Source organism: Caretta caretta, chromosome 1 (assembly GCF_965140235.1).
Source record: "Caretta caretta isolate rCarCar2 chromosome 1, rCarCar1.hap1, whole genome shotgun sequence".
In the NCBI taxonomy this organism is placed as follows: Eukaryota; Metazoa; Chordata; order Testudines; family Cheloniidae; genus Caretta; species Caretta caretta.
In genome coordinates this window covers 191551152-191575823 of record NC_134206.1, presented here as the reverse complement: position 1 = coordinate 191575823, position 24672 = coordinate 191551152, and positions in this window count along the sequence as shown.

Below are 24672 nucleotides of genomic sequence, written 5' to 3'. Positions count from 1 at the left end.
GGGCTGCTTAGCTTTCAGAGGAACAGGTAAAAGGGCTCTTTTCACATGTTTTCTGATAACTTGGCAGGAGACGTAATCCTATTTGTTTGGGACAAGAACTCCAAGTGAGATTGAGGCCACTCAAACTCATTAGCTGGTCTTAATTCATAGACTACAGGTACCTAATTTCCATCAAAATACACAGTTTGAATGGCCACAGCTTTGTGATAGGATTTTCTATCAAAGGATTGTCTGGGAGGCTGATCTCCCTTTCCCAGGCAAACACCGGCGGAGGGGGAGGGAAGACGCAGCGAGCTTCCCATTGCAGTTTTCAAGAGAGCAGTCAGAGGAGGGGTTTGCTGCCCTACTCCCACTATGGAGCAGACAGGGGTTTGACACCCCAGAACCCATGACAGGTTTCAGAGTAGCAGCCGTGTTAGTCTGTATCCGCAAAAAGAACAGGAGTACTTGTGACACCTTAGAGACTAACACATTTAATAAATAAATTTAATAAATTTGTTAGTCTCAAAGGTGCCACAAGTAGATGTGGTGTTGGGAGTGGAGTGAGGGACACACGAGAGAGGCTGTATGACTGTAGTCTGGTGGTTAGAGTACTTAACTGGCAGGTAGAAGACCCAGTATCACCCACCCCCACAAATCCAATGACTTTTCCAATTATTTATCCACAATGGAACCGTTTCAACAGGAGAAATGGAGGCCCATATCCTATCCTATAGCCTCATGGTTAAAGCACACACTTGAAAGGCGGTAGAGCCTTGTTCAGATCCCTTCTTTTCCTCAGGCAGAGGGAGGACTTGGAAGAGGCATCGCCCACATCCTAGGTGAATATCCTAACCACTAGGCTAAAATTTATGACTCAGAGAGGCGGTTGTGCTGTGGTGGTGTGAGTGCACCTACAGTGGCCTGATTTGGTAGGCTTACCAGATTGGGACCCTCAGGCAATTTAGGCAGAGGAATTCCTATCTTCCCCTAGTTTTTGCATTTGCTCTGGCACTTGGCTGTCTGAAAGCCTAGAGTAAGGCAGTAGTGTACATACACCAGCAGAAACATTCCTTAGGTGCCTAAGGAAATTTTACTGCAAAAATTTAGGTATTAAGAAAGTTTAGGCACCTACAGGGTTTGGTGGCAGCTGAATGGGGAGTCTTGTGATTTTCACGGGGGGTCTGATTCTGAGATTCAGCCACCTAAAGTGTCATTTAGGGACCTAAATCCTCTTGTGCCCTCAGACAGGATGAAGGTATACTTCCTTGGTTAGCTTTCACAGCCAGTTAATTGGCTGTTCAGGTCCTCAACCTGCACAGGTGGAAATGTTTGCGTTAATGAAGCAGGGTTTTTGACTGAAGGCAATCAGGAGCTATACACTTGCAGCAGGCCACACTGATAACAAACACTAGTTTGCAAGGAAGGAGGTCTTGTAGCACCAGCAGGTTATGGGGGGTTGGTTTGTTTTTTTGAAAACCTTCTGAGTATTGTTATAAAAAACTTAATACTAACTCTTGAGAATAAACACGTGAGAGGAAGGTTCTGTCTGGGAAAGATGGCTGCTGCTGGTCTGCATTAGCTGAGGACCTATTTCGGGAATAGTGCCAAAATTTTCCAATTGCGGTAGGCACCAAGCTTGGGATGTTGTTATACATTTATTACTCGTGCTCCGGGGTCCAATGGTGTGGAATACAAGAGACTTTGGAAGCTGAGGTAAGTTCTGTATTGGCTTGGGTATACTGCAAATTTGGTTTCTACACACACTGTTTTCGAGGAAAGCATTGATTGTTGCCTTATCTTCTTCTGCAAATGTATATAATTTCTGAATGCCTTTCTGAACCTCCTGCTTCCTATGCTCCCAATTGGTACAGTCTGGGGCAGGTGTGGGAGAAAACTGCCTCTTAAACCTTGGACATTGTGGCTAGGGTGCTTTGTGGGAGGTCCTAGATTTTTGTATTTGAAACTGGCTGTGCTGCTATCTTGCTCACCCTCCCTTCTTCATTAAAAGGATGGCAGCTAAAAGAGTCATCATGATCAGTTGGGTGGGAAAACAGCAAGCTCTCACAGAATTGGGGTAGACAAAATAACACAAACTTTCTTACTCATGTGGCACTTTATGTTTTCAAAACATTGTGCAAACAATGCTTCTAAAAACATTTGGGGGTGCCTGTTCTGAACTCCTCTTGTTCGCTACAAATATATTCCTGTAAAAAGATTAACTGTGGCTCCACTCAGTGAACTGTTTTTGGATTGAGGCAGCTGAGGGTATTGCCTTACTCCAGACGAACCGAGAAAATATAATCCTATGAAATTCTGTGTGTGCCTTTCACCTTGGTTAACAGGTTAGATCTTCCAGTTCAAGTATCTACGGTGTGTGGGGGGGTGGAGGACAACTGTCCTGGGATTTAAGCTGTGCAGTGCCATATTGTCCATAATGTCCATATTGCAGAAGGGGGCTCCAAAGTAGTGGGCCTTCTAGCTAAGTCTCCTGGCTGCTACAGTGGAATACTGAAGGGCACTTTATAACCTCCCCTAATTAATGAGTACATATAGACAAACAGATCTTTGTCTGCCACTCCCTAGAACAGCCAAGGACCCCATGCTGCATGGCTTCAGCTGTACTTATTAATTCAGCCATGGTAATCAGTTACCAACTGGTTAACTAGGAGGGTGTATTCAGAAAAGGAAGTGGTAGTGATATATGTTAAGCTAACAGTCGTTATTCAATTCTATTAAGTAGCATTTCAGAAAGAATGGAGATTAGTGATATAGGCTTAGTGGCCAGTCTTTGTTTCTGCTGATTTGTTGCTTCTTGCATTTGAGCCAGGAGGGAGGGAAGGTGGGGGGAGGGGGAGAACACCTGAACTGAGTAATAGTCAAGAAAAATATAACCTAGTATTATGAGGACATTTCTCCCCCTTGGTCAGCATGTGTTAAATTAAGAACAATGACAACAAAAAGTCCTTCAAGAAGAGTGGGCTCTGCTTTTCCCTGAAGTAATAAGATGTATGACACCAGTAATGATGAATTCCTGGGGATCCAAGAGAATAAAATGTCCTTGGATCTACCACTCATTCATGAGGACGTATGGTAAGCTCTACATGTGTGTCATTGTTCAGGCAAATTTGAGAACAACCTGTGTGTGTGTGTGTATTTTTTTAAAAAGAGAACGCTCAGCTCCAAATTTGAGAAAACAGCACACCATGATTTCATTGTGTAGCTGCATGTCAGAAGGAAAATCTTCAGTGAGAAGCCTCCAGTATTACAACATAATGATGCAGTTATGAAAAAGACTTATCAAGAAATTGCTCTTTGAATCAAATACAAACCCATTTGATCAGTTTTGACAGCCACCTGATGGTGTGTATATAGGCCTTTGCCAAAAGTAACAAAATAGCTGGTGAAAAAGCTGATCGTTGCCACTAACAGCAATAAAATTTTTAAGGAACAAGAGTTTTTTGATGACAGTCCTTTTCCAAAAAATATTTAGCATATACTCTTGTGGTGGCGCCATTTACTGAGCTAGACCATAATTAAGGCTATGTCAGCAATTCCTGTCCAACTTCCTGTTTTCTGGGCTATACTTAAAAAAAAAAAAAAAAAAACACCCTATGCTTTGCTGAAACTTGACAGAAAAGCTCTCTGTCTCACACTAAATTCTACCACAGTTATGAATTCAGGGGAATCATTTGGCCATTCTTGTACTTGAAGTGCACAAAATACATTCTATAATGTCAAGGTGTTACAACTAAGGTAGCTTAGTTATTTAAGTGGAGTTTTTGCAGAGTATAGTGAAAAATGCAAACTAAAATGCCACGCCTTTCTAGTGTTATGCAGTTAGAGTAGCAATAAATAAAAATGTATTGATGGGCTAACCTCAAAATATCCAGCAATTCCGCTCAGGTGAGAGGCATCCAAAAGTTCATAGACTTATTCAAACTGTTTTGGTCTAGAAATCCAGTAGTGATATAAGAACATTCTCTTATAGAAGACTCGTAATACGATACCTCTTGTGAAGGGATAGAGCAAGAATTGGAATAGTCTTACTCATGGTATTAACCTTCCACTCATTAATAGCAGGTGCAAGAAAACTGAAAATTGTGAGTTACTATTTTTAATGACAAAAAGATTCTATTCACATTCATTTTGAGTTTTGAGCTATGGATCAGAATTTTTATCATTGGAAAGAATTTGCCTCTCTCTAAGTAGGACTCCTGGGGAAGAAATGGGAATAAACTCTTTTTACACATTTCATTCTTGGAGTCAGATTTTAGTCCCTTCAGTAGGAATGTTCTGGGGCTCTTGGTATACATGCAGGTTGGCAGGAATGATTCATATGCAAGTCTCTGCACATGCTCATACAAAACAGATACATAATATGTTTGTTCTGAAGGCACAATCTTAAATCGTATTTACTTGACTGAACCATTGTGGTTTGTCAGGTAAACAGTAGACATTATTAACTCAAACCATAAACTTTAACGCCACCTTCCTGATGAAATAAAAAGATACACTAGCTCCACTCCATCCTCATCTTAAAGAGCATCCAACGTGTGACTGCTAAAAATGAAACTTAATCTTTAAGATTCATCCATACGTAGCTTGATCCAATGTCCATTGACTTCACTGGATGTTGAAATAGTCCTTAAGTCCTACTATTCTATACCCAAATTTAACTTCTAGTTACATTCTGATCTTGGAGTCTTTTCTCAAAAGAGCACATTAAGGCAGGCAATGTCTGCAGTAAAATATCAATTTCCACACATTAGTAATGGCCTTGCGAAATAACCATGCTGTGACTACGTGGAGTTTGGTACCTAGCAAATGCACTGTTGGAAAGCTCAGAGTGGATATAGTTGAGGCACAACAAAAAAGCAATATATCATAAAACACAAAGAAATATACCCATAGAAAGGACACTGGTGTGCAAAAAGTTAACATGCAAATGTATAGATTCTTGATACATGGTATGAACTGTACCGTGTAACAGGACTTCCTTGTGAGATCATTCTTCATTTTAGGTCTAAATTTAGCTCTGGCCAACAAAAGCTTACTGATATCACACACAATTCTGTGTTTACATGTTTAGTCAATTTGTCAGAAAGGTATTCTTAATATTAAGAACTTAACCTTGAAACTGAGTCTCTATGATGATTTCGTCCTTTAAAGAAAAGACTCCCACAGCTATTACAAAAGTTTCTTCCTATGTGTGGAGTGAGAGGGAGTGGTTTAAGTGTCTGTAAAACCCACAAAAGGTCACAGGTAGGGACAAAATAGAATACTCCTGTCATAAATGTAAAGAGAAGGGTAAACCCCTTTAAAATCCCTCCTGGCCAGAGGAAAAATCCTCTCACCTGTAAAGGGTTAAGAAGCTAAAGGTAACCTCGCTGGCACCTGACCAAAATGACCACTGAGGAGGCAAGATACTTTCAAAAGCTGGGAGGAGGGAGAGAAACAAAGGGTCTGTGTGTCTGTTGGTATGCTGCTTTGCCGGGGATAGAACAGGAATGGAGTCTTAGAACTTTTAGTAAGTAATCTAGCTAGGTATGTGTTAGATTATGATTCCTTTAAATGGCTGAGAAAAGAATTGTGCTGAATAGAATGACTATTTCTGTCTGTGTGTCTTTTTTGTAACTTAAGGTTTTGCCTAGAGGGATTCTCTGTGTTTTGAATCTAATTACCCTGTAAGGTACCTACCATCCTGATTTTACAGGGGTGATTCCTTTACTCCTATTTACTTCTATTTCTATTAAAAGTCTTCTTGTAAGAAAACTGAATGCTTTTTCATTGTTCTCAGATCCAAGGGTTTGGGTCTGTGGTCACCTATGCAAATTGGTGAGGCTTTTTACCAAACCTTGTCCAGGAAGTGGGGTGCAAGGTTTTGGGAAGTATTTTGGGGGGAAAGACATGTCCAAACAGCTCTTCCCCAGTAACCAGTATTAGTTCGGTGGTGGCAGCGGCCAATCCAAGGACAACGGGTGGAATATTTTGTACCTTGGGGAAGTTTTGACCTAAGCTGGTAAAGATAAGCTTAGGAGGTTTTTCATGCAGGTCCCCACATCTGTACCCTAGAGTTCAGAGTGGGGGAGGAACCTTGACAACTCCTAACAGCTACACAGAGAGATCTATTGTGTAACAAATGAAAATTGTGTGTTTTTTCCCCAGATGTGGATCACAAGGGGCAAGCAAACAAAGCATATATTATTCCAACTTTGTGCTTTTCCTAGATACTTGTGTTCATTCACACTAGGGACAGAATCTAAGATAAAATAGCACATGTAAAATATCATCATCTAAGATCCAGAATGTGTTGAAAAACGTTTGATAAATTGACTAAACTTAAAATGCTGTGTAGAAAGTAAAACAAAAAGAAAGCATACCCTGACTAGCAGAAAAATTGTCTTTTATAGTGAGATCCAAGAGATAATGGAACCATCTTCTCCTGTGCTGGAGGTCCTATTGCTTGTGTTATTTCAAACTAAACTGGATTAAGCACTGAAAAATGTATTCTTCATTGGCAGGGAATGGACTATGGTGAAACCCTCATGCTATAAGAGCCTGATCCAGATAATTCTGTCTTACAGGCAGAGTGCTCTAGTGACTAGAGCACTGCACTGAGACTCGCTTCTATTCTTGGCTCTGACACTGACCTGTTGGGAGACTATGGACAAGTCACTGCAACTCCCTATGCCTCAGTTTTCCCATTTGTAAAATGGGGGGTAATTATACTGACCTCCTTTGTAAAGCATTTTGAGATCTACTGGTGAAAAGTATCATGTACAAGCTTGGGAGTATTAGGTTATTGTTTAATTTGACCATGTAAATTGCTAACAAGATGATTTAGGGCTGAATTATTTGAGCATCTATCCTAGGACACCTTTAAGGGGGCCTGATTTTCAGAGGGTGTAGGCTCTGTACTTTCAGAAAATCAGATGCCTTTAAAGTTCCTCAGGTTGGGCAACCACAATCATGCTGAATTTTCAGTGACTTTTGAAAACTTTGGCCGGTAACAAGCACATACTTTGTAAATGTATTTTATTCAGATAGGTCTATAGTGTGAGCAAATGGGGAGTGTCAGCTTAATCCTGTGTGACAAAGTTCCTCCTTTACCTTGGTGGGTCTTGCACTTATTGGCGGATTTGCTCACATTGGAGCTTCATGGCAGCCCTTAGTTTGGCCATTTTCGTGAACCCACAGTCCAGGTCAACTCCTCCTGTGTCTGACGAGGAGTTAGGAGGTTTTGGGGGAACCCAGGCCCACCCTCTACTCCGGGTTCCAGCCCAGGGCCCTGTGGAATGCAGCTGTCCAGAGTGCCTCCCGGAACAGCTGTGCGACAGCTACAACTCCCTGGGCTACTTCCCCATGGACTCCTCCCAACACTTTCTTTATCCTCACCAGAGGACCTTCCTCCTGGTGTCTGGTAATGCTTGTATCCTCAGTCCTCCAACGGTCTGCATTCTCACTCCTAGCACCTCTTTCTCCTAGCTCCTTACATGCACACCATAAACTGAAGTGAGCACCTTTTTAAAACCCAGGTGCCCTGATTAGCCTGCCTTAATTGATTCTAGCAGCTTCTTGATTGGCTGCAGGTGTTCTAATCAGTCTGTCTTAATTGTCTCCAGAAGGTTCCTGATTGTTCTGGAACCTTCCTCGTTAGCTTACCCAGGGAAAAGGGATCTATTTAACCTGGGGCTAATATATCTGCTTTCTGTTACTCTCCTGTAGCCATCTGGCCCTACCCTGTCACACCTGATGCAGAAGGGAAATGCTGGTCAGCTCCAAGAAAGAAATCAATAGAGAGTGGGGACGATAGTGCCTGAGGGATAGCCAAGAATGAGTGAAATAAAGCACAATTCCAGTGGATAGTTCTAAGTACCCAGGTTAACAGGCAGCAAGCACCTGATGAGCAAAGACAAGGATAAATGAAGGACATACAACAGCTTGAGCAGGAATGTTTGAGATTCCTCCCATTCATGTGGAAATGTTGATAGCAGAAGCTATCTAAAAACCAGAATCTGGTAATGGCAGGTGCAAAAAGAAGTCTAATTAGTCTGTATCTTCCTTAGCAGAGGGTTTAATCTCAATTTCGCTTTCAGTAACTTTATTGGCATGACAAGGTATACAAGAGTTGCCAATGCTAACACAGCATCTGTGCCCGGGGGGGTGCACCATGTGTCCATTCTGTATTATTGTTAATTTGATGTGGTGACAGGCTTTCATATGTCCCAAGGCTCTTTCTGCCATCTCTTGTCTCCAAAAGCCGAAGAGCTTTTCTTCCTGGCTTATTTTTGTGGAACATTTCTTAGTTTCTCAAGCTCTCAGAAATGCTATTGTTCTTGCACTTCTTTGGTATTTTGCACAGTGAAACAGGCAGTCAGAGTTTCTGAAGAATAAAGGTTTCAATTTCTCTTCTGACACATTGATTATAAAGACACTTGTCCTTGGATTTATACTGTGCTTTGTCTCCTGACTTCTGTTTCTGGTTTGCGATTATCAATACTGTATTAGATAAGAACCTGGCTGTGTTTTATACAGTTGATATAGCAGTGGTGTGCTGATGTGATGCTTCTTTGAAGGTGTGTCTAGCTGTTTTTGTTTAAATTTTGTCTTCCATTAGGCAGTATACTAGATCCTGAGGTGCTGAATGATAGAGAAGGAACAGGACAAGGATGAAGGAGGAGAAAGATAGCAGCTAATAACAGAATTAGAGGGAAAACTACAAGTCTTAAGATAGTCCTAGTAACTGATCCTGTTCCAACTCTTAGGAAGACAAATACAGAAACCGGTACAGTTGCTAAGCCTCCGTGCCGAAGAATTTTGGAGGTAGAAATGGATTATTCCACTCAGCAGGACTATGCGGATGTTAATTTGTAGAGTGATGAATCTGACAGTGCAGCTTATATCCATGAAGATTTATATTCTCCTGTTTCCTCACAACAGCTAACCCACCCCTTGGAATCCATATTTGGATTGACAGCTCCTCAGCAAAGATGCCTTTACAATAGAAAACACAAACGTCCCTTAAAGGCCCATCACTCGCTCACAAAAATATAATGGCTGTGGAAATAGTACAAAAGTTTCTAAGTACAACAGTCTCTAATGACTAGATCAACTACTAATTTGAGAGTCTGGTGTTAGGATATAGATATTCAGGCCTGTCTGTAAAGGCCTAGACTCTAAGAATTTAGGTGTATTCTTCTCACTTAGCTAGTTATAGAGGTATAAAAAAGAGAATCAGAATCACTGTCTGCCAGTGTAAGAGCCTTTTCTCACTGTGATGGTCTGAGGCCCTGTTCTTAGGCTAAGGCTTCTGGCTAAGCAGCAGAGGCAGCCATAAGCTGGGAAGCGAATGGTCACATCTTTATATTCCAAACTAGTCTCACTGAAATAAGGTGCTATTGGGCTGTTAGGAATACAATCCTGTCTTGATAATGCCTGTCACCTCCAGAGAAAGGGAAGTGCCTAGAAAATGTAAAAGGAAACTTAGTTTGATAGCATCCTGTCTGGCAAGAACTCACTTATCAATAGCTGGGATGTGAAATCCTCATTTCTGTAAAAAGAAAAGGAGTACTTGTGGCACCTCGGAGGTGCCAAAGAAAGTACTCCCTTTCTTTTTGTGGATACAGACTAACATGGCTGCTACTCTGAAACCTCATTTCTGTGTTGTTCTATCATTGTAGTCCCCATTTCCCTATTGTTTGTCTGTATAATCTCTGTCTGGTTCTGTGATTGTTTCTGTTTGCTGTACAATTAATTTTTCTGGGTGTAAACTAATTAAGGTGGTGGGATATAATTGGTTAAATAATCATGTTACAATATGTTAGGATTGGTTAATTAAATTTCAGTAAAATGATAAATTTGTTAGTTTCTAAGGTGCCACAAGTACTCCTTTTCTTTTTGCAGATACAGACTAACACGGCTGCTACTCTGAAACAGTAAAATGATTGGTTAAGGTATAGCTAAGCAGAACTCAAGTTTTACTATATAGACCGCAGTCAATCAAGAAGTAAGGGGGGGGAATGGGAACAGGGAATGGTGGTGGGGAAATTGGAATCATGTTTTGCTAAGGGCGGGAATGGGAACGGGAACAGGGACACAGGTAAGGCTCTGTGGTGTCAGAGCTGGGAAGGGGGACACTAAGGAAGGAAATTGGAATCATGCTTGATGGAAGTTCACCCCAATAAACATCCAATTGTTTGCACCTTTGGACTTTGGGTATTGTTGCTCTCTGTTCATGCGACAAGGACCAGGAAAGTAAGCGGGTGAAGGAATAAGCCCCTAACATCTGGGTTAGTCTATGAATGGGGTTTCTTCATGTAATTAAGTTAAATTGTAGCAAATGTCGAGTGCTCCACTCAAATGACTCATTTGTTTATGGCAAATGGAGGAACACTTTTTTTCATTGTCAACTTCTATTACATTTTCAAGACTAAACAGGCATTAAAGAAGAGTCAGCCTATTCTACTCCTTTGGTGGGAGGTCCAGGGTGACTCAAGATGTTTTCTTCTTAGCCTTCATGGTTTTGTAACCTAAACTAAATGTGATCTTAAATCACTTAGACTATAGTGATCACTGCAGTCTGAAATGGAGGCAACTGATCAATGTGAGATCTTACTGCAATTTCTAATGACACACTCAACTCCTAATAGTTTAGGAGAGAGTCCAAATGTTGATCTCTGCAAATTAGACACCATTATGTAAAAAATACAGTGAAATTACTCCATTCTTCATAGAGAGGGGAGGTAAATTGCTACTGTATTACTAAAATGTAGAGGTATAACAAAAGTCCTGTTGAAATGGAAATCCTTGTGTTGAAATGTAGTAGTCCTGCATGGTAGGCAATTGTACTGGCAATCCTTAAATACATTGCAATGATCAAAGACAATGATCAAAGATTTTATAATTTATTATGTGTATTATTGTAGTGACTAGAGACCCAACTGAGACCAAGGCTCCATTCTTCTTGGTGCTGTATATATGCATAATCAGAGATGGTCCTAGCCCCAAAGAGAACAATTTAAATAGACAAGACAGATGAAGGATGGGTAGGAGGAAGTACTATCCCCTCTTCACAGATGAGAAACTGAGGCATAGAGAAATTAAGTTAATTTTTCAAGGTCCTACAGGAAGTCCACAGAAGAGCTGAGAAGTGATCTCCTTAGTCCCAGACCAATGCCTTAATCAGAAAAGCCTCATGTTAACAGACTTGTCTCTGAGGCTGAAGATCAGAGAGGAGCTAATGGGGGAGGTAGAAGTGTTTCTGGATCAGATGATTGGGGTTGGCCAGATTTTCTAGAGCCTTCTGTATAGATTCTAATAAGCGGTCCCTCAGTTTCACTGGTACTTAAACACACTGTCTCTCAAAACTCCTCTGCAAAGGTATGAAGCTCTCACTTGCACACAGCAGTTGTGAAGTAGTTAACTCATGTTTTGCATAGAGTGTAACACATTTATGATCTTTTACTTAATGTAAATCACATATCGTATAAAGCAATAAACACTACATGCACACCCTGCCTTAGTTCCCTTCCCAATCTAGGGCATTCTTTCGGCTGGTTTAGAGTCCCTTAGGTTGTCCAGAGTCATTTCTGCTTCAATGCATGACTCAAGGGCTGCCACAGGCTGGGTTGTTTCTCCCTCATGGGTCAGAGGACAATGGCCCATGAGCAGACCAGCTTCTGCCTTTTTAAAACTTTCAGCCCCTTGTGTCTGTTGACACCCTTCTCAGCTTCCACAAATGAGCACAAACCATGACCAGATTACTGTTACCAAGGCAACTTTGCCCTGCTAAACCAGCCCTCCTGGGCAAGAGCCAGTCTCTTGTCTAGAGTAAATAGATTTCCAGTAATCAGGTACTTAAAGTCAGCTATCCTCTATGGTCAGTCATGTATCTTTATGTGTGGGGCTTCAGCCCAACATGGAGGCAAACAGGCAATGAGCTGCACATTCAAAATGGAGTTTGCAGCCTGATGCAGATACAGAGAGTTCATAATCTCACATAGTTAATAAACTGTACAGAAAAATTCCCAAATCCTCACACCATCCATGCCTGTTTCATGAGAATGGGGTGCATTTGTCCAACGCTGACTCAGATACCTAAGGAAGCTGTATATATGTACTCAACTGGGAACATTCATGTATCTTGCTGACGTTTTATGATGAAAGTCCTTGATGGTAAATGTTAGGTTTTGTCTTAGTCCCTTACCTCAAAGTAGTGTTGACAACCATCAGGTCTTCCCAGCATCACCCTTTTTTGTATGTGTCCTAGGAAAGCTGTGAATCTTAAGTCCCAGTTTTTGCACCTTCCTTTCCCTGGCTTGGCCCATCTTTCCCTCCATATTTCTTTTCTGTACAAGGGAACACTCTTCGTTTGGTCCTCTGCTGAGTCTGAGTTGTGGGGACAGGATGAAGAACCTCCTGCCTTGGATTGACGTATGGGGGATGCTGCCTGTGGGAAAGACCCAAACATTCTATTTAAGCCTGGGTGAGTGGTGGTGGAGAATGTGGGGCCAGGCCAGGGTATGCAGGGCCCATCAATAGCTCAGCACTCTCCCCTTAAACTCCTTAGTGTGTCGCCATTTCAAACAGAGTATGTGGGACATGGAGGGAGCAAGAGGCACAGAGCTCTACCCTTCCACAGTAGAGCCAGATTGCCCACTCTTATCTCCTGGGTTTTTGTACCTTGGAGGTGGCAACCCAACCCTGAAGTTTGGGTGTAGATGTGGGTTTTAGATCTGCAGAGGTGCAGGAAACGTTGGAAATGAACCCTGGGATGGGGCTTGTGATTGGGTTTAGGTGAGGGAGCCCAATCCTGTGAGAAAGCTGGGATTGCAGCAAAATTAAGCCCCATCCTAATTAGCAGCACACAGACTTCTGGGCCTGCAGGCTTCATTAACATATTTGTGCCCACTGGGGTTAGGGGATGTGATGTCACCATGACTTAGCATTGATTTAATAAGGCTGTGTGTCGACTTGACATCTTTAAAACAAAACTGTCCTCTGTGGGTTTTATTGATGCCACCACAAATGGCACCAGCAATCCTAATTATTAGCTCAATAGATCATTTGTGCGGTGATTATTTCAATTTTTAATTATGAGGTCACCATGTTAGCTAATATAATTCTTGGATCATTCTGCTTATTGTGCTGGAATATTTGGTGGTGGTGGGATATTTTTCTCCATCTGAGGTTTTATATTATTGGGGACGTTCTTTTTGCAAAAAAAGTTGAGTTTACCTGCTCCTTCTTATTTCCCAGGTAAAGTCACAATCTTTCCTTGCAAAATCAGTCATCTTCTCAGAATCAAGTGTGGTGTCACAAATGGAGAATAGACTCCAGCTGCAGAACAAGCATCAGGAGCAGAGGAAATTTAAGAAACTAATGAGTCCACTGTTATGCAAATTTTCTGAAGGAATAAAATAAATGGCAGGATTTCTTTGTGTAAAAGGGGAAAAAATAACAATAGAATGAGGAGGCACAGTTCTGCCAAATTTTTCCCATGAGGCATCAGCAACTTTTTGCATGCCGGACAGATAAACAATGGTTCCCTTTATGATGTTTCAACAACCAAGTTTTTGTAGGTTTCTAGAGTTCTTGACAACAATAATTTCCACCTCATAAACAATGGAAGGATCACAGGAATAGCAGAAACAATCATTCTTTTATGAACAGCTCACTCTTCAAATAGCTCAGCTCACTCTTCAGCACTCAAGTGAAATTCCTTCAACTGCTGAAATTTGCTGTCTGGAATGCAATATAATTGTGTGAGAGGACTTTGGAGAGTAAAAAGTACTTAATGGAATGAAATTTAAGAAATTCTTTATTTTCCTCACTTTTTTTCAACCGGAGAAAAGATGTTTCAATTGAAAATGGGCAGTTTACAACTGACCGTTGTATGAACGGAAGGGAGCAACATCGGTGTCGGGGAGGCTAGAAGAGAAGAAGTTGTGCTATTCAGGACAGGAAGTGAGGGCATGGGTGAGAGATTTTTGCTATCTCCTCAGAAGGTAACGTCCAGATCTTAGATCTGTTGGGAAGGGTGAAGTGGCAAGATGTGGAAACAACCTGGGTATGATGGGCAAGGGAGAGGAAGGATTCAAAAATAACACCCAGACTATGGTCCTGAGTTGACTCTATGGTCCGTGGTGACAAAATAGGGAGAATGGATGTGTTTTGGGGCCATTTTAAGTCTGGGTTGATCGTGGGATTTCCAGGGGGAGAGAGACAGGCTGAAATGTGGAATTGGATGGAGGGATGATGGGTCAGGGATGGATGTGCAGATTTGAGAGTCATCCATAGGGTGACTGACTAAAACCAGGTGAGAGGTGTAGAGATAGGAGCAAGCCAACAACAGAGCACTCTGGGACCCCTACTGAAAGAGGGAGAGGGAAGGAACAGGAACTACCAAAATGTAGCTATAGGAGGGTGAAGAGGTAGGAGAAGGAATTATAGTAGAAATTAAGGGGAAAACAAATCTTCCTTACTATAGTTCAGGACACAGTGATTTTTGTCAGCTTGTGCAGGAGCAGCTCAGGAGCCTAAATTTGCATTTAATAAGTAAAATTTATTTCATCCGTGCCCATTTTTCAATAGGGATTTGCATAATATTTAACATGGATTTCAGCCTTTGTGGTTTTGTTTGCCCAACAAAACAAAGCAATTTTGAAGGAGCCTATTCTGCATATTTGTAATATTAAATAGCGGGATCCACCACTCTGTGATTAACAGTATGGCAAAGTGTAGCTGAAGACAACATAATAATCTTGCAGTGCAAAGATTGGTCAATATGGTGCTGATATACCTGGTAGTATAATACATTACAGGACTAAAAGGCTTTTATGCAAAGCTATGAGAATTATTTTTGCTTTGTGTAGTGAACATTTAGCAATATTTTAGTGTTTTATCAACTTGAGTATCTTAGGTGATTTATGTATCCAGATGTGTAGTTAATGATGTCTAGATGATCAGTATGTATCCACTGAATCTAAATAGATTTAGAACACTTGGTGATATTTGTAAAAACAAAATAAAACCCCCACTTTGCGTTTACCTCAATTTACCACATTGAGATTAAAGACTACACTATTAATTGCCTCCTATTTAGTAAACTTTTGAAATAATATTTAAATTCATCTAGGCATGCATAATAACAGTAAAAATTTAATTGATGTTCCTATTTATGGGCCTTCACCTTTTCACCCAGTCATGTTGATCTTCAGGTAATAAATGCTTAAATTGCTTTTGGAAGGAAAATACAGGGCGTCTTGAATAAATGTCAAGACTTGAAGTATTTTACGTCTTTAAACTCTGTTGGGTGTTGACTTCAGTGTAAAGGAATTATGAACAACTTTAAGAATGATGTTGCATATTGAGTCCATAACATACTCAAAACTAAATAGTTAGTAGTAGAAAACAAAGTAAATGAAGGAGTTCAGATACTTTTGTAGAAGAGATCTTTTCTCCGCTATTAACAATAAAAATAAAAAACAAGAACATAATTTTTCCTAATAACTCCAAAACTAATGATGGAAATTGTTCTGTTGATACCTCCAGGCATCGACAGTTGACAATATTCTGAATATTGTCAGCACTCTGTATTATACCACAAGAACATCTTGCTATCTTTTTCTGACTATGTTTATGAGGTGTCCCAAGACACGGAAAATGACATTAAATGGACCATAAGCGTTTTCACAGGGTCAGCAAGTAAGAGTGTTACAGTCAAGCTAATAAAATTATATGTACACTGTGGGAAATGTACACTTGGAGGGAAAAAATTAAGGAAAAAGCTGTACTGACATATTCAAAAGCTTACTTGATGGAAATTATTGGCAGTGCTATCTTTTCCTGAAGATAGATAAGACAAGGGGTCATAAGTAGGATGTTTTAAAAGGGAATCAGAGGCAGAGGTCAGGAAGCCCTTTCTCCTACAAAGAATTCTGAATGTTCAAAGGAAAAAAAATTAAGGCTAAAATATTATGTGTTAATTTGAGCTACAGTCATACTATGATTGTCTTGAGAATTTCAATATGGGAAAAAAAAAACTTGTTTATAGGCCTTAACTCACTTCATAAATAACGCAGAAACCTCAAATTCTTGGGATGAAGACACTGTGCTTTATTATGCAGTATTTCTAAATGGTAAATGAGAAAGTAATATATAAGAAAGTAATATGCATAGAAATAGGATAAATATGCACCCCACAAAAGTATAGTGATGTGCACTAGGGAACTTTTTTAATTCATGTCAGCAGGGTCTACACATGCCAGTTAGTACCTAACATGTTGATGCACTTTAGAAATCAAACCCCTCTAGAATGCATTGCTATTCATATATATATAAGTCCTTGGACACATCAAAATGTACTAGACAGTACTGACTAGAATGTCAATGCTGACTTCTTATTCAATAATAGCATCTTACTGAAATGAAAGAACATCATTAGCTCCTCTTTACCAAAGACTAAATCCTGTTCACGCTGGTATAAATTGGAGTAATTCTCCGACTTCAGAGTTACTCTAGATTTATGCCAGTGTAAGGAGCAGCACTTGTTGGCTCTTCTTGTGTGGCACAAATTCCTCATCTTAATGGTGGAAGAGCCTCATCTATATGTGTGGAAATTGCCCAGTCAGTTCCTCACTCAGGGAGGTATGACATTGGGCCCTATTCTGCTTTCACTTAAACAGGTGCAGCTCTGGAATAATTCAGTCAGAGGAGTTATTGTGGACAGCAGAATTTGGCCCTTTGTTTCTTAGAAAGAAGCTCCTGATTTCACAATCCCTTTTGGTTGATCTTACACTTAGTTTTTCCCAAATGAGCTTTCAGCATCTGGAATGCTGGGAGATAGGGGGTAAGCATCAATTTATTCTGCTTTGTAATGTTGTGCATCCGGTGTAGTTAATCCTCAGTCAGTGAGACTTATGGGTTGTTTTCTGTTAAATACATCAACTCAACCTGAAGCATGGAGCCATGACTTGCACCTCCATCATAAATAGCTACGGATACATTCATGTTTCTCTTCCTGTTAAATATTCCTGTAAAAACCAACAATTGTGCTATATTGAGTCATTCTAGCATGTCAATGCTAGTCTTCCTGTCATTTCATTCAGCTCTTGAACTTATCACATTGCCTTCTGCCAGTTTACCCACACGCTGGCTTCTGGACAGCAGCACATATATCGCCTCTTTGTGATCAAAATGTATCATTTAAAAACTTGATTAGAACAATGATTTTTAGGCTTCCTTTTTGAAATTCAGGAAAGGGTTTTTTGCTCTCGTGATCCAAGAACAGGTTAATCTTCTGCAGACGTGCTGAAGGTGGAAAAGGTGGCATTTGGATACCACTCCGTAGGCTTTACTGAACCCCAATTACGTGAGATCCTGGAGTAAAAGATTATTGTACTTTTTCTTGTCTGTAAAGCACATGGAACACTTTTGGCCCTGTGTAAATAATTGGTTTCCGCTTCAGCCCCGGTAGGCAGTAACAGAAGGTCATGACCATATGATGGACATTTTCTCAAAGGCAGCTAGACTGAGCCCCTAAACTAATTTCACATGTAGATGACACATAATAATTAAGTCACAGCCCTTCCAATCTACAAGTGACTATTTTTTTTTCCATAGAGGAATATGTAAAGGCTATGGACACAACACCTGTGTGAGCTGGTTCAGATAAAGAAATATATTTTCTCTTGACGTTCTACCTTTGTTCAGTCTACTCTTACAGCACGAGGTAAATGTTAGCTCATATTATTGCTCATGTTAACTGTCTAGTATGAGCACACTAGAACCCTAGAAATAACCCTAAAACCTTCCCCCTGCTCCTTGCATCCAGATCACAAACATCAACATTTAAGTGTCCCAGTATGAGGTATCTGAGATGATTTGTAGATCTTTAAGATATTGGTTACATTACATGTGCTATTGAAAATCACTTAATATCCTCCAGATGTCATGTCATGGTTTTCTTTGCTACTCCATTAACCAGATGGCATGAGGCACCCTGTTGATGAGGAACATGCAAGACATTGGAAGAATCTTTCAGGCAAAAATTGTTAAGCCCCTGCCCCCCCCCCCATTCCCCATTGATTGCATCTCTTTAAAATTTATGCTTCCTTACCAAGGTAATCGGAATCACTGACTGCATAAGCTACAGCAATTTATCCAATGTGAAGCAAGACTGAAAAATGGAGTTTTGCTCAGGGCTAAAAATGCCCAGTGGAGCCTGGAGGCAAGGTCTTTCATTACTTCCTCTATTGAAGGGAAGACTGGTACCTGCTTTTTCTGGCAGTTCTGTACTGCCTTTTCTTTTCTTTTTTTTTTTTTGATGTACACACACTAGGATGGCATCAACTACAACATACAGAAGGCGGCCTTATGAATAGAAAATTGTTTTCCCTGAGTTTTAGAAACATAGAGCAGTTCATGGCATTTCTACTGTTATGTTAAGAGGAAGTACAATGGCTTTATTTTAATTTATTCTGAGATTCATTTTCATAAAACAGAGTAAAATCAGCTTGAGGGTGAAGGTATTAATTTCTAAATGACTTTGTTTCATGTCTTCCCCCACCCACTCCCCGTTGAGAAACATCTGTTAAAATAATCTGTGCTAGATTAAGCTAAAGGTACGATTGTATCTGAAAACATGAGATAACCACTACTGACCATGAATGGAATGAGATATAGCTGTTCCATTTTTTGACCCTTGTGCTCACTAGTTCTGTCCCAGATACAAATTTTCACATGCTGCATTGTATTTCCCAGATGATGTTCAGCATTCTCTGGTGATTAAAGCCAGGGAGGGAGTAAGAATTTCTAGTTTCTCTATCTAGCTGTGTCACCGTGACCAGAGGTGTGACCTTCAATAAGTCACTTATAGCATGGTTCTGATCGCTCTTACCCCTGCTTGCCATCAGTCTAACACACTACTTTAAATGGAATTACTTTTCATTTTACAGTGTGTTAAATTATTACTTATAGTGTGGAAGCACCCAAAGAACCCAATGAGGTAGGGAGTCCCATTGTGCTAGGTGCTATACGAACATATAGGTATCAAAAAGTTCTTTGAGTTTCTTTGCTGAAATGTGCTAAAGTACCTAAGGGTATGGCTACACAGCAGCTGGCAGAGTGCTTCCCAGCATAGGTAGACCAATTCACTAGCTCCCCTTGATCTAGCACACTAGAAAAAAATAGTGTGACTCCAGCAGCACAGGTGTTGGCTAGCCCAAGCCATCTAACATTTTTATAAACTTCTAAAGCGTTATTATTTACGTCTATGGTACATAATAATCAAAAAAGCTATAATAGAGAAAAATTTTAGGCAAATGAGATTCTATTCTAGACTGTCAGAATGCTCAGGTATAATATAAATAATAAAGGACCCATTTTTGAAGATCACCGGTACTCACTGGTGAATTTCCTTGGATTTCCTCTCCACTTTCACTTGGGAGCCTTGTATGTAACAAAGAACTTGTCTAAACAAGTGACAAAGAAATACCAGTTATCACAACATGCTGGGAGAACCATTATTCCTGGGCTTCCTTAAATTTTATGTATTTACTGCTTCAGCAGGGAGAAGGATGGAATTAATATTTCCACAGTTTGACAGCATATGTCTGTCTGTCCTGAATAAACTTGGTGGGTAAGACCAAGAAGGGGACTGTCCTGAAAACAATGCAGTAAGGACTGGGACCTCATTTTATTGGGTACCATCAGTATTTCCTGCTGCATCTGAGAATAATTTTGGACCGTGTCTCTCTAATAGTTCTTTCTTATGCGTTTTCTTTTAGAAAGTACTAGGAAAAACAATTTTAAAAAACCCTGGAGTAAAAAACCCTTGAGAATGTTAAGATTGTGAATTGTGCAATCTTCACTTTGATGTTATCTGACCTTTGAGTGCTTATGTCACCTTTTACTGTGCACCATTGTGCATGTGAATTACAATACTCTTTAATTGCATGATCACAAGCTATTATTTCTTCAGGACCCTGCTTCGTTCGCTGTGTGCAAGTCAATATACACACTGAATAAAACAGCGGTCCTACAGCTCTTTTTCTAATTGCAGGCCAATGTTTACAATTTTAACAGTGTGAATCTGGATTAAATCCACTGATATATAAAGTGAGAACAGTATTTGGTCCTCAGTGCACACATTGGAGAGGTGGGGAATCCTGGACCTGTTGAAGTCAGACAAAACTCCCACTGACATCAGTGGAACCAGGATTTGACCCATGGTGTTGTAAAGAAGATAGGAGGGTGGTTTAGCAAATGAAGAAGGGATACCTCCTACCCTTCCATGTGTAGGTTTTGGGGTTTTTTTCCTCAATGATTTACTCCTAACAGGTGCAACAGCCTTGTCTGATCATTGTTGGACTCTGCAGTGACAAAATGGAAATTTCTTGTAGCCCACTAACTTGGAATGTGAGATGTCAGTGGTAACTTCTTGCTGTCCACAGACTAGATGATATACCTTGACTTGAACCTTTTTATTTAAAAAAAAAAAAAAGCTGCAAAATTTTACTGCATTTGCTATTTCCACCTAATGCATGATTATAAATGTTAAATTGCTTTGTATATTGTGTGATATATATTTTAGATTCACTTCTTTAAGACTCTGTACAAATGATTTTGAAGTCAGCATCTCAGAGCTTCTTACCAGAGTATGCCTGGGGCTCTTTGTATAGTAGTCTTTGCCCATAAATGAAATATTACTAGTAAACAATACAGTGGTCTCCTTTTAAGAAGGCAGCTCTTGGGTCGGTGGACCTTGCCTACATTAGAAAACTTAAGATCCATAAGTAGCCACCAGAGCAACTCCTGACCTTCCAAATGTAGACACAGCCTTAGATCCTATCTCTTCTGTTGTGGACAGAAAGGGAACATCTCATGGATATTTGAAAAATTGCTGTCTCAGATTTCCACAGTGTATTTGTTTCCAGCTGACCCTTTGAATGAAAATTGAGGAGCATCTGTGATGAGCAGAAAATGCTTAACTTGAACTAATAGCATTCACGCTGCTGGTGACTTTTGTGGAACTTCCTGAATTGGGAGTACCCTAGGGCATAAAGAGGAAAACTGCCTGTGTACACCGTAATCTTCAAAATGTAATTATAACCTTGGGATCTTTACACTATTCATGAGAGAGAGGCCTGGGCCAATTGACTCTCCCATTGAGCCTACTGCCATATGGAAGTGCTTTTCTAGAAACTGCTCCTTGAGGATTTAGAAAGTCAAGGAAATGATTTCTAAAATGTGGTAGGGTTTTATAGGAATTTGGGAAAACACTATACCTTAACCTCAGGTGACAGTTCCTATAGGGACCATGCTTATCAGAGACTTAAACTTCCTGTTACATTTGTCTGTGAATGAAGTCAGTCTCTACAAAGACTGGAGGGAGGTAGAGTCTGAGACCGATAAAAAGGCATGTCTCTGTAGGTAATGCTCAGAGGCTTCTGGGCACAAAGCCAGCAATACTTCCTCCTTGTTTAAGAAATTGGACTTGAGACTTCAGTCATCTTATATGAAGATAGTGGTGAAGGTGTGGGGGGAATCTCTGGACAACGGCTGGAACAGATTTTTTGAAGCTAGGATTTTTATTGATCTTTAGGCCCCATAGTTTCACATAGTTTAAGGCTGAAAGACTTTTGGATCATCTAGTCTGGCCGTCCTGTATCTCTCAGGTCGCTATGCTTCACCTAGTTACCTCCAGTTTTCAGCTCAATAACTTGTTTGGCTAAAGCATATCTTCTGTCATTGTGACTTATTTTCTTCAGACCTTAAATAATTTTTTCAACATCATAGAAGTGTAGGACTGGAAGGGACTTCAAGAGGTCATCTAGTCTAGTCTCCTGCACTCAAGGCAGGACTAAGTATTATCTAGACCATCCCCGATAGGTGTTTGTCTAACCTGCTCTTAAAAACTTCCAAAGATGGAGATTCCACAACCTCTCTAGGCAATTTATTCCAGTGCTCAACCACCCTGACAGTTAGGAAGTTTTTCCTAATGTTCAACCTAAACCTCCCTTTCTGCATTTTTAAGCCCATTGCTTCTTGTCTAATCCTTGGAGGTTAAGTGCAGCAATTTTTCAGCCTTTTACTTGTAACAACTGTTTATGTACTTGAAAACTGTTATGTCCCCCTTCAGTCTTCTCTGCTCCTGACTAAACAAAACCATTTTTCCCCCAATCTTCCCTCCTAGGTCATGTTTTCTAGACCTTTAATCATTTTTGTTGCTCTCCTCTGGACTTTCTCCAATTTGTCCACATCTTTCCTGAAATAAGGCCCCAACTGGAGTATTGTGTCCAGTTCTGGGTGCCACATCAGCACAGAGTAGAGTGGAAGAATTCCTTCTCATGTCTGGCTTACAACATGCCTGCTGATACATCCCAGAATCATGTTTACTTTTTTTTAAAACAGTATCACACTGACTCTCATTTTAGCTTGTGGTCCACTATAGCCCTCAGATCCCTTTCCACAGTATTCCTCCCTAGGCATCATTTCCCATTTTGTATGTCTGCAATTAGTAGTACTCCACTTAAGCAGGAATGTTGAATTTGTCCTTATTGAATTTCTTCCTATTTACTTGAGACTGTTTGTCCAGATCAGTCTGAATTTTAATCCTATCTTCCAAAGCGCTTGCAACCCTTACCTGCTTGGTATCATCATCCACAAAGTTTATTTGTGTACTCTCTATGCCATTATCTTAACCATTTATGAAGATATTGAACAAAGCCAGACCTAGGACTGATCCCTGCTGAACCCCACTCAATATGCCCTTCCGGCTTGACTGAGGGCCACTGATAATTACTTTCTCAGAACCATTTTCCAACCAGTTATGCACCTACTTATAGTAGCTCCATCTAGGCTATATTTCCCTAGTTTGTTGATGAGAAGGTCACTCAAGAATACCACATCTACCACTCTCTCTCCCCTCCACCCCGCCACCCCATTCACAAGGGTTGTTATTCTGTCAAAGCTATTAGGTTGGTTTGACATGATTTGTTTTTGACAAATCCACATTGACTGACTGGTACTTACCTTCTAGGTGATTTGCAAATTGGTTGCTTTGTTTGCTCCATTATCTTTCTGGGTACTGAAGTTAAACTGACTGGTCTGCAATTCTCTGGATTAAAATTGGCACTATAATTGCCCTCTTCTGCTCCTCTGGAATTTCTCCCATCTTCTATTAGTTTTTGAAGATAATCGCTAATGGCTCATCTCCACAGTCGGCTCTTTCATATTCAAGAATGTGTTTCATCAGGCCCTACCAACTTGAAGACAACAAATTTGTCTAAGGAATTTTTAACTTGTTCACCTATTTTAGCCTCAGATCTTGCCTCATTTTCATTAAAACAAATCCAGTATTTCCACATTATTTTTTTTGTTCTATATCTCCCCCCCCTCCCCTGCCTGCCAATTGAGTAATGGTCCTACCCTGTCCTTGGTCTTCCTCTTGCTTCTAATATATTTGTAGAATGTGTTCCTGATGCCATTTATGTCACTAGTTTAATCTCAGTTTGTGCTTTGGCCTTTCTAATTTTGTCCCTACATGCTTATATTTATATATATATATTTATCCTTCATAATTTGACTTAGGTTCCACTTTCTGTAGGACTCTCGTCTGAATTTCAGCTCATTGAACATCTCCTGGTTAATCCAGGGTGGTCACTTTCCATGCTTCCTCTCTTTCCTACATAGTGGGATAGTTTGCTCTTGTGCCCTTAATAATGTCTCTTTGAAAAACTGCCAACTCTCTCAAACTATTTTTCCCCTTAGACTTGCTTCCCATGGGATCTTACTTGCCAACTCCCTGAGTTTGCTAAAGTCTACCTTCTTGAAATCCATTATCTTTATTGTGCTGTTTTCCTTCCTACCATTCCTTAGAATCATGAACTCTACCATTTCATGATCACTTTCACCTAAGCTGCCTTCCACTTTCAAATTCTCAACCAGTTCCTCCCTATTTATCAAAATCAAATCTAGAACAGCTTCTCATCTTCTGAAATAAAAAATTGTCTTCAGTGCATCCTAAGAACTTGTTGGATAATCTGTGCCCTCAAGGCTGGATTAAGACCGTTAGAGGCCTTAAGCCCTGAAAAGATTATGGTGCCCCACGATATGTAATTCAAAATAAAAACAATAAAATCTTATTTTTTGAAATGACACAAAACTTACAAGTATGCTGAAATTAAAATAGCTTCTTTCTAGATTTTCTGATTGCAAAATTCTGGATAAATTCATCGAAGCTGACTCAGCAAAGCATGTCCGCTTCCATACACAATAGGGAAAGTGAATCAAGTCTGTCCTGACACATGGTTGTTCTCTGAGGGTTTTTTATTCTTTTCAGCTGAGAAAAAGAGTGTTCTGCAGAGCAGTTAGTAATCATCAATGTTTGAAAAATATGCAGTGTGATCTCTACATTTGGAAATACACATTGTATTCCGTCTTTCAATATTGTGTCATGAAGATCAATGTGACTGAATTTCATTTTTTCTGTTTCATTAAACTTTGCGCACACATAACAGTGAAACTGCTGTACTTCTCCACAGAGATTTGTGTTCAAGTCAACAGGGTATGAGCTTTTGGGAACCTTGTGAATGTTGTTAGTCAGATAAATCCATATCGTTTAGAAAAGAAAAATCTACTTGACAGTACTTTGTACACTTCACCTCTCCTCTTCATATGAGCTTTAAG